This window comes from Pavona decussata, unplaced genomic scaffold (genome assembly GCF_977016875.1).
Source record: "Pavona decussata unplaced genomic scaffold, jaPavDecu1.1 SCAFFOLD_157, whole genome shotgun sequence".
NCBI lineage: Eukaryota > Metazoa > Cnidaria > Anthozoa > Scleractinia > Agariciidae > Pavona > Pavona decussata.
Window position 1 is genome coordinate 1,290,001 of NW_028145569.1, and position 12,026 is coordinate 1,302,026.

The window sequence follows — 12,026 nt, forward strand, 5'->3', positions numbered from 1 at the left end:
AAGTATCCTAACAAAAAAGGTATCTTCTATTTCATCAAATACACTAACCACGTTTTTTCTTACATTTTTTGCAGGTGAAAAGTCAATTAAATCGAGCACTTTGTCCTCGTAATACGTTAGAAATTAAGTATAATTTTTAACATTTTTTGTCCAGTGTCAAAGTTAATAATAACTCATTAACGTTACAACATGTCAAAGTGTCTAGTGCGTTTAGCGTAAGCGAACATTTTTAGCTGTTTGATTTTTCTTTTGTTTGTTTGCTTCGTGTATACTAAAGGCCCGGCCAAATGGATTCAACATTGTTGAGTCCAACATGTTACACCCACTTGGTCACAATGTTGCACGATGTTTCACGAATCGATGTTGGATGGTGTTGAACGAAGTTTGATTTTCATCAAACAGCATCGTCTAACATTTCAGTAGCTAAAACTGTAAGGCCAGAAAAGCGAGAAGATGATCCAACGCAGAGATCGATCGGTCTCGCGCCATTTTGGGGGCAAACCAATATGGCGCGGGTTTGTTTCCTAAGGATTCTGGGTAGAGTTTGGTCCCAGACCCTTGGGTCAAGTGTTGCATCAAACATGTTGCATTCGTTTGGCCACCTCGGTAACACTATGTAGCATCTATGTTGGATAATATTGCAATCGTTTGGCCACAAAATTACTTTAGATGCTAGGTGACAATGATCGTTACAAATCTTCTCAAGTAACACCAGCTTAATTACACTACTAAATACTTAGGGCGAATTCTTTTGGAACAATTTTGGCTATTCTGATTCCGGTTCAGGAATAATAGAATACACGTTATCCGTTCCCAGAAAGAATAGAATTCCTCCTATATTCGCATTAACCTGAAAACCTCCCCGAAAGAACGAAATGCCTCGAATTCCGAGTAAACCGTATTTCGTTCATTCTTCTCAGATTAGGGGCAGAATAGTCGCTCTTTGTTTATGGTGCGTGGAATAGTACAGTCAAGAACACCAACTGTCAGGGTTTTACCTATTATGCCAGAATAATTTTGTGCATAATAGTGAGGGAAAAGAATCCGGCATTAGGCCGGAATAGTTGTGAGTAAACTGCCCGGTCTGGGGACTGGGGCTCCCTGGTCAAGCTGAGAGAGGTCTGGGTACATGTCACCTGACTAAGCAGTGACATTTCAACATGGCGGACTCTATTTCATCGTTATGACCGCTGACAGCTAGTTTCACGTTAACCAAGCCAGTGCTAGAGCGATGGAGGATTACATAGAGGCATCGCTCATGCATCAATATAACAAGCGTTGAAGAAAAATATGTTATTGTAGAAGTAAAATTCATGACCTTTTATGTTAGCATAATGAAGTGTGATAGTATTACTACTGACAGCTTTCGAGCATAATAGTGCAAGATTCTGTCAGCACCAATGAAAGGCATAAAAGTGAAAAAATTTGAGCATAGCAAGACCCTGCCTAAAGCACGCCTAACCATTCGCATGTTACGAGTTTACAGCAACGTGTAAACAATTTAACATTCATCGCCCATATTGGAGGTGCAGTTGATTGCCTTAATTCTTAATTATATCTTTTATTTTGCATAACTTTGCGCACCGTAAACAAAGTTGATAATTGAAAAGATAATGAGATGCCGGGTCACGTTTCCACACACTTGCCTTTGCACGCAATCTTTTCGTTCTGAGCAAAACGTTCTAGCTAGTAAGGGGAAGGATCATGGGGTTTTTGACATCTTTGTTAAAAATGGTGAAATAAAACCTTAGCTTAGCTACAAAATAATTCTAGAGCAATAAGAGGAAAGAAATCTACTCGATTTTTGAAAGGAACACCTCTTGATCATTTCAGTCTTGGGTATTTTGGAAACAAAAATGCGAGAACTTAAAACCATTTGCCTAACATTTTTCAAGTTTTAATCCATTCCGATCTACTTTGTCTCTGGCCAGAGGCACTAATCGACAGTTTTAGTGCACTGGAGTGGTTATAACAAAACTAGAGAATTATTATTTTTTGTTTGTTTTGACAGGAAACATTTTTGGGTTTTGAAACGACATCAAATTCGCGTGGTACTTCCCAATTAAAAGAACCCAGTGTAAAGTCTCCCACTACAAAATTGTTCTTCTTTTTTAATGGTTAAAACACAAACAACATAACATGAGAGTAGCTTTCATTTCCCAGGTCAGATACAGACAGGACTCATTGACGAACTCAGAAGTCAGAACCATGCACTTTGTAGAACCAGCTTTGATCGTAGAGCAAACAGAGCCCCAAAAATTAACACTATGTTTTATAAACGACTTTTTAATAGTAAAACTAGTTCTTAGCTATAACTTAGTAATAAAATCTGGTATTCTTAGTTCTAATCTATATAATTTTTATCAGTTATAATATGTGCAACATGTATCCGAAGGTTTTTACATTCATATTCAACGTAACATTTGATATGTATTTTTATCAAATGAATAAAGATACTTACTATCACCATCATACTCATCATCGTCTTCATTATACATCAGTCTGAACGCTTGTATGCTCATACGAATTAACATAGTTATTTAGGGCGACATCCGTAACCTATACGCTACGATCAGTCAGTACTGTACAGCTAACACTAAATTTTAAACTTATAAAAAAACACAGATAAAATAGAAAACCTTAGTAATTTCTGCTTAAGGAAAGAAAGGATTTTACGATAAAAAGTTATAAAGGAGAAGTTTCTTTATTATTGGCTACGATTTCGTAAGTTAAAGGGAGGGGTTCACGGTTCTGCGCATGTCCATTAATCAAAATACTTTTTCGCCTTTGCTCGCTATGACCCAAGCCTGTTTAATTTCATTCGTTATTTATGAACCATTTGGAAGAGAATAGGTAACTCGGGTGGTAATTTTTTCATATGATTGCGTTATTTCGCATGCAATTAACTGTAAACACATCAACCGTGGAATAAATCCTACGGGTCAACACTAAATTCAATATCGAAAATATGAGTACAATCCACCAGCATTTTCTGTGAATTTTGGTCAGGAGTCATTTTGCTTGGACTAATTATAGAATGTGATTACTGAAGTACATGTGAGTGGGATTTTTTAAGGCCATAAAGTTGATAAGAAAGAGAAAAAAGCACTAAGATTCATGCACATGCGCTGAAATGTGAACCCCTCCCTTTAAGTGACGTAGATAAACAGAGTCAAATAGCCAGTACTCTTAATTTTAAGAGTCAGCTAGAACTTTGAACTGATGTGCGTGCAATATTTGGACTGATTTCTGCATTCTTCTTAGAGCCTCTTTGCTTCTCACCGCGCCAAGTAGATTCTTCATTGTGTCCCGAGCACGTCTGTAACAATGTTGTGCTTGGGTGCTTACCATTCATGCGAAATGCGAAATGATTTAGCTTGTCTTAACAGAAGATGGATAACATGCAAAATGTATGAACATCAGCTGTAAATCCCAAAAGGAGTAATAAAAATGCATCACTTTGACAATAAGCCCATAATTTCAGAAGTATTCCAAACGGAAGGATGCGTACCATTTGATTTTCCAATTGGAATTTCCGGGTTTTCCAAGCACGCACCCCATGTAAGCACCCCTGAATGATCTTGTAGTCCGGAAATCAAGGCAAAACACTCAAGCATTTTGTTAACCTGATTGGTTTCCCTTTTTATCTATTTCCTTAGAACAGTTGTGTTGTGCTTCGTTGTTGGTGTATTTTGGCAAAACCAATTTTTATCTCTGGTAGGGACCATCTGGCCTTGGCTGAATTACAGCCGAAAAACAAGTTAACAGCACACTATAAACTTTAAAGTAAGGCGTGATTTGAGGGATACTTGCAGAATTGTTGTATCTAGAGTAGATGTAGAGAAGTTTCAGAACAGATGCACAGACGAACCCAGCTTCTTGAGAATAAAAAAGGCCTACGAAGATTCCTCTTACTCGCTGCTTGAGCAAGCCTCCCAACATCGTCTCTTTAATTCCAGACGCAATGGTGCGTACTTCAACATTTTCTCTGCTTCCTTCGCTTCTTTATTCTCGACCCACGGGCACTGAGTTCATCAGCAGTATGACTTTCCTTGCTTCTAAGTTTATAATCCTTGTATGATCTTGTATCTATCCGATAACAAAACGGATAAGAAAGAACAAGGCCATCGTGACACAGGAAATTGGTAAGATCTCGGCTGTAGCTCTTATCAGCTTCATGGAAAAGAAGCCGTCAGACCTTAGAAAAATAAAAAGAGTGGCAATGCGAAGGAATACGGGAGGAGTCAATGATTCTTGTTTTGCTTTTTTCATCTGCCTTTACCATATTTGTTGTACTGTTGTGCTCTGCTGGATTTTTATGACTATTATTATTATGGTAGTAAAAAAAAAAAAAAAACTTTCGTGCGCCCTATGTTGCATTAATAGCTATACAGGGTGCCTAGAATGGCCTGTGGGCTATATCTAAAATCGGGGAAAAAAAAGGGATGCGTTTTTTACACTTGTCTAAAATATTGGACATAACATATAATGCTATAATCTAAGCTACAATATGTTAAAAATTGACTAAAATATATAAAAGTCAAGTCCCTTATAACTTGAACCTCATATATCATATACCGCCTTATATTATATTATTATCATCATTATTATTATCACTGTTGTTGTTGTTGCACTGCATAACAAGAAGCACCAAAAAGGGAAAGTGCATGCTGAATAAGCTCTTGACGAGAGGGACTCAATGGGGTGGAGGCATTTACGTTTCACGGCTAATATTTTGGCTTTTTATATTCTACGGCTAACGATAAATTTCTCTCCGCCGGGTTAACAGACATCTGGAAAAAAAGTCAATTGCTTTGAAAGCTCAAAATTAGTTTCCATTGTTGCAAAACACATTTTTAAGGGTCTGTAGGTCTCTAAAGACCTTTCCTGGATGAAAATAGGCTGAAACTGAGGGTACTTCAACTACTAGACAAGATACAAAAAGCCCTAATAAGCGATCTCGACAATCTCTAAAATGCAAATAATGGAGAGGAATTTTTTACCGTTAGCTTTTTTTTACGACCAACAGTTAAATTTTCAATTTTTTGACGCCTAACGACTAAAAATTTTGGCCGTTTTACGGCTAACGGTTAGAACCCCACTGAAATCCTCTTGATGAAACATTCGCTTGAGTATTTCTCATCTCCGACCGATCAAACGTGTGTAACTCATTACTTTCTCAAGGCTGACCTTGTTGGCAAATTTTCCATGATAATGCTTTGTGTGTTTTCTGCGTTCATTCACGTTCTCAGCCTGCGGCTAATTCCTTTATGATGAATATGGGACAAATGCCAGTTTTGATACAAATAAATTTTAATACTCAAGGGTGTGATATTGGTAAGCTGTTTTTGAAAAAGTGGCCTTGGAAATGCGAAATCGCCTTTGACCTTTCCGTGCAAAAATGTTGTAAACACCAATTATTATTATTTTTTTTTTTTTAGATGCGATAGAATTGTTTAATTTTCCTGACTTCGTCACTGGCGCTAGGAAATGCAAAATAGAGTCCACTTAAAAGAGCCGGCTGTCTTGAAGAGCAACCGGTTTTCTGTTGTATTGTATATACTATATTGCAGTATTTTATGACCAGCAATCCTGCAATGATCACGAACTTCCAATTCATGGGTGATTTTTTTTGCTCTCCTTGAATACTCTTCTACGATAGCCCAAGTTTGCTGTCAAAAGTCCAATCGGTAAAAATCAGAAAAAAAGGCTTTGGCTATGCAGTGAAAGAGTTGAGGCTTGCACGAGCTAAAGACGCCTCAAAACGTAAATTTGGCAAGATACCATCGTGCATATTAAATCCTTTGCCTAAAATGATATCATTTTATGGTTGCCAGCTATTTTTTTGTTCGCGAAGTCGCAATTGAAATCTCAGACATGTCTGGTTTAGTTTTAAGCAGCGAGGGAAGGTTATAAGTGATGGAAAACTGTTGGCCATCAAAGTGTCATTAACTTTAAAAGGAGCCCCCTTTTTTTTTTCTTGAAACGCTTGTGGAAGGTTTGCCGAGTGCCGGAAAGCATAAGTATGACAACATTTTTGGCGTCTGCCAACATAACTTCAATGCGCCATGTGAAGCCAATTTCTCGTTACTCTTCCTCGTATTATAGACAAAACTGAATAATTTATGCTTACGGAGCCGTGCAGCGGTTAACCTGCGAGCAGTACTTTCTTCACCGGTTGCTACGCAACGAGATCCTACCAAGAGGTAGCGGAACACCTAAATTTTAATTTGTCAGTTTTAAAATTTTAAATTCTAATAAGACCATCCAGATATCCACCGAAATTAATCGTTGGATGTCCCAGGTCCTTATTGACTGAATTGCAAAAAAAACTGTGAACGTCTCTTGTCTTCTGCTCGGACACTCTTTCATACACTCAATCCAGGTATGTTATTTTTGATGCATCTGTTCGTGCAACTGACACACTGGATGATAAATGTCTGCCACGAAACCACAAAAACAGGAAGTAGGAAGAACATGTCCCTTTCAAAACCAAAATCTGGCAAATATCAAGACAGGAAGTCGATAAGGCTTTTGTCAGACTTGATTCGTCAAGTAAAAAATATATATATAAAAATAAAGTAGTCCAAAAGATAACGAAAGCGTAACAGATTGTGAGGCATACATAAAGATTGAACTGAGTGATTTCGTGATTTCTCGGACTATGAAATTTTATGCCAAGTCACGTGTACGGATAAACTCAAACTTGATCTGAAAAAGTTCAGAAAACAAGATTTAAAATAACGCTGACGAAAAAAAAACTACTTTCCAGAAAGATTAGAAAAATCTTTCACCTTCCAATTTTATGAAAAATGCCTTATACATGTGTGAATTGCATGGACTTGTCAATAGAGTATGTGCACGACGGCCATGTTGGAGGACCAAAACAATACAATGATTTTCCTTTGGGAAATATATTCTATTTTTATGCAAATATTTTCTATTGTTTTAGTCCTCCAACATGGCCGTCGCGCACACACTCTATACTGAATAATGCCCTTAACCCTTTTTAAGTGGTCGATCGATCTTACTGGCTGACGAAAAGTCTGACAAAAGCCTTATCGACTTCCCGTTTTGATATTTGACGGATTTCGTTTTTGAGTGGGACTTGTTCTTCTTCTTCCTGTATTTGTGGTTTCGTGGCAGACATTTATCATCCTGTGTGTCAGTTTACACGAACGGAGACAACTTATGCATTAAAAATAACGTACCGTCATGGATTGAGTATGTGAGTGAGTGTCGGAGGATGCAGAAGACGAGAGTCGTTCACAGTTATTTTTACTTTTTTGAAATTCAGTTTTAAAATAACGACCCGGGGCACCAAACGGTTTATTTTCGGTGGATATCTTGATGGCCTCATTAATCGCCTCGGAAATTTAGATTTAGTTGTAACGAAAATCTTAAGTTTTCTTCTGTGAGCTCAAAGTTTCGTACTGACCGGAAACCTAATTCCTTTCGTTTTCGATGGGGTAAATATGTCGCTATAAAATACGAATAAAGGTCATCTAACATTTTTGTTAAGCAATAGAGTAGATCAAGTCCATTGCACCGAAGTCCACCTTGGGTTTCACATGAGGGAGCTGATAAACGAAAATTGTTCATCCCATGCCAAAGAGACGCAACGGTCACCTGGGGCCCGTTTCTCGAAAGTCCCGTAACTTACCGGGCCTGGGGCCCGTTTCTCGAAGGTCCCGGTAACTTACCGGGGCGGGGCTCGATAAGTGATTTTGGTAATAAATGTTTCTTAACAGAATTCAACTTTTCTTATCTTTGAATGCTAAATTTTAAAATCTTACTATGGTACGAAAACATTGGCCAAGTACCATGTCTGTAATCACTGTGTAATCGGCGAAAAAACATTTTAAAATTTACTTATCGGGCCCGGTAAGTTACCGGGACTTTCGAGAAAGGGGCCCCTGGTAAGTATATTTTTAAATATTTTTTTCGCCGATTACACTGTGATTACAGACATGGTACTTGGCCAATGTGTTTATAGAATTATACGATTTTGAAATTTAGTATTCAAAGCTAACAAAAATTGACTTCTGTTAAGTAACATTTTTCACCAAAGACACTTATCGGGCCCGATAAGTTAACGGGTGTTTCGAGAAACGGACCCATGGACATACATCCCCGGGGCCGGGGAGGGGATGGGAGTACTTGAATCATGTTTTATTGGGTATAGGGATGTCACTGGGGGGTTAAAAACCCTAACCCTGTTACGGCGACAATCGTGCAACCATACCCTGTTTAGTATTGACAAGATCAGACTTGATCAGACCCTGCTAGGACAGACTCACAAAAACCATCATGTCCAGCGGCACGTCCCCGTCTAGGGCTTATAAGGTATTACTTCTCGACATACAATGCCGTGATAGAAACATCACGTGAGTTATCAGAGAGTTGCACGGCGGCACTTTTTATAACATTATTATGTCTGTCAGTTAGTACACGCGTTGTGATTGGTTAATTTTGCGGGCCGTATTTCACTATACAGTCCGCTAAATTTGAAAGTTTCCTTTCCCGCACGCCCGATTAACCTCAGAGATATAATAAATATCTTACTAACCTCGTTTCCTTGGTCCGTACTGTAAGTTGCGGATCCTCGTTTTTTTCCATTAATTTACGGCCCAAGCGCGAATATATCAATGAAAAAAGACTCAGTCCGTAACTTACAATACGGACGACCTCGAACTTGGTTAGTAAGAGATATTTATTTTGTTTTAACTGTATTAGCACCCTGTAATACCCACGTTACGACCTTTACTTTTGTGGATTAATTCCTTTTAATCTACATCCAATGCCTTCAGCAGTACAGACACGTATGATGTAGAATCACGTTTACGGCAAAGGGCAGACGGCAAACGAGAGATTCGCGTTTATGCTTTCTTTAAAAAATAAGAACGTAGAAGAGAAGAATGCGAAGTAATTCTGGCCTTTGGTGCTAACACAAAGCTACTCCATTTTGATGAGAAACTGAAAACAGCGAGCGGAAAATGTAGGATAAACATGGTCACGTGGTCATTTCTGCCGTCTGCATGCTGTTTCTAACGCACAGTTCAAGGGCTGGAATCTGACGTAAGCTAGTTAAGATAGTTTTAAGCAGATTATGAACTACCGGGGCACTCTAGGAACTGGCTTATTTGTGTAACGTTTCAAAGCAAAAGCGTTTTATTATTGCTAATAGAATTGATCACGTTAGATAATTTGTCTCAACTCAAGAGCTCTCTCAACCCTAGACAAAAGATCATCCGCGGCACTGCGCCTTTTCGATAGCTCTGGCACAAATATGAAGAAGTAAATTATTTATTCTCGAAATTCAACTTACAAGTAATCTGTACGTTCTCGGTCGGCACTCGATAAAGTTTTCAAAAATGAGAGCTTGTTGACCTTGCTGAGACAAAAAGTAGCGGCAGACTTAACGCGGAACACTATCGCACTTTGGTTCAACTTCACCCGGGTAAATTCAGCGGTTGAGAAAAGAAAGCCTTAAAAAAATTCAGACTTAAAGGGGATTCGAACCGTGGGATGCCGGTCTCAAACCAAAAGGTCCTTTGAACCTCATTTTGAAAGGGAGGCTTCCTGTACAGTTATTATTTAATATGAAAATTAGTTTTCATTCATATGCAAACAAAACTAATTTTCACATGAAAAGCTTTGCACTTAGCCTCGCTTACAGAAGTGTAGTTAACCTGTGAAGGAAGAATAGATGAGAGTGAATATGCAACCTGCATATATTTGAACTGCAGAACAAAGAACGGTGTTTAACCCTCCTTAAGCCCTAACGGTGATCAGCATCAAATTTCTCCTTGTAATATCAATGTTTATTCAACCCCTGAGGTCATGAGAATTAAGGATATGATCACCCAATGTCATTTTATATATATATTTTAGTATCTTCTCCCCATTACTTCTATAACAAAATATGGGGACAAGATAGGGGAATTACGGTACCCGGTACATCTGGTGTTTCATTTCTATCGAAAGAGTCGCAGACCTAACGACTTCAAAAATAGCGGAGTATGGCTCCATTTTCTACTTGCATACATCATCCTGATACTCGCTTTGGAACAGTCATTCTCAGACTAATTGTTTCTTTCCCTACAAAGCCGAGAAAATTTAGTCCGAGACTGAAAGGCTATTCTCTCCGTGGGATGAATATTTTATCTTGTCCTGCGGAAGGCACGTAGACGAAAGACAAGAGACGCATAATTGGCAAACTTTAGAGAGTTGTTTCACACTTTCCTGGTACATGGTCCTCGCGGTTGGGTGGATCAAGCGGAAGGAAGGAAAATCTTTGAACACAAAGAATAAAAAGGGAGTTAAAAACTGATAAGTTGGTATAAAAAACCCCAAACTACAATAGTGGCTTTTGGCTTTCATATTGGGAGTATAAAAAGAAATGTGTTCCTCCTGTATAGGATTAGTAAATCCCAATAGTGCTCAAAAGGCCGGAATCCCACTTTATATTGATCTATACACCTTTGTTGTGATGACCGATGGCCCAAATACAAATTGAAGAAGAATTGGTTTCTTTCCGGTCCATTCTCGAATGCTGATTGGTATCACAGGCACGTCTCTTTTATTTCGTGCCACCCTCGCACGTGGCTCAAATCAACCCGAATTCCCTGAATCGCTTTTTACAACGTTGAACAACAGTGAGTAAATGTTTTCAAGTGGGACGGGTTATTTTGTGTTGGAGTTCGTTCTTGTCAAACTGATTGCCTGTGTAAACGACCCTAAACCTGAGTAGCAGGCGTCGGAGACGTGATTTTACGACGGCTGATTTAGATCTTACGGATGTCGGACGCAGCTAGTCATGCGCGCGCGAGTATCATTCACGCACATTTTGCGTGCAGGCCAAAATTTCCTTGATGCACGCCAAAGTCTAGTCTACCGAAAACAGCCTTAACTAATATCAGAAGTTTTAGTATTATCAAGGAAAAGTAAAGAAAAGTACAGTCCTACATAACAAATGCTCATCAGCCTGTATAAGAATAGAAATTCAAAATGGCGACAGCGGACAATACGGAAAGAACATGATTCAGACGACTTTTTCATTGATATTCCTTTAGGACTTGCGTACATGCCGACTGAAGATAAAGTTCCCAATCTTTAGGCCTGGAACTAAGGAGAGGTTTTAAACTGAAGTGTAGCAACCTGCGTGCGTCAGTGCACGCAAGGAAATGCACGCGGGTCACACGCGTGCACTGACGTCGAAGATCATCAAACTGCACGCACTGCACGCCTGTAAAATGTTTTTGCACGCGCGAGATCTCGTTTAGTTCTGTCATATTCTGCAGGCTGGGGACTCAGCATGTCAAACTCATGCTTGGAAGTCGCGCACGCAAGAGAAGAGAGCAGACGATGAATAGGCCGTGATTTTTCCGTTCTTACTGTTTAAAGTAATGATTTGGTCAGCGATAAGAAGAGAAACTTTTTAAAGGATAGCCTCAATTTTAACAATCTTATTTCTATAAACCGCTAGTTTCATTCTTCTATAGTTTCTCAAGTAATTTTGTCCATTATTTTCTGAGTTCTGCTGTTAAATTCTTTTCGACCAATGGATTTAAGGGTGCAAACTGAAATGAACTATTACTGATGTTAGCTTTGTTTTATTAACCAGTACAGTTTTTTTTTATTCCATTCTGAATGAGCTAATCTTTTAGTAGTAACATAAAATTGGTTACAAGTAATTATTCAAATTTCCTTAATATCTCTCAGCAACCAGAAATGGTAATATTAATAATAATAACTTTTAAATATATTGCGCAATTTTTGCGCACAATCGCAACAGTTTCGTTAGAATTCTAAATGCAAATATAAATAATTTTATCAAACCATTCCCTTTAGTTTTGATAAGACAGAGCCAATTAAGCTGTTTAAAAATATCCCTTATTACGTGATAGAAGAAGTTTTGACACCGAACAACAGAGGAGTGGAGCCTGAAGGCAAAACGACAGGACATAAATTTCCATTTTTTTCTCCGCCAAGATGGCACCTCCGCAAACCCTCACTCTTCGTTA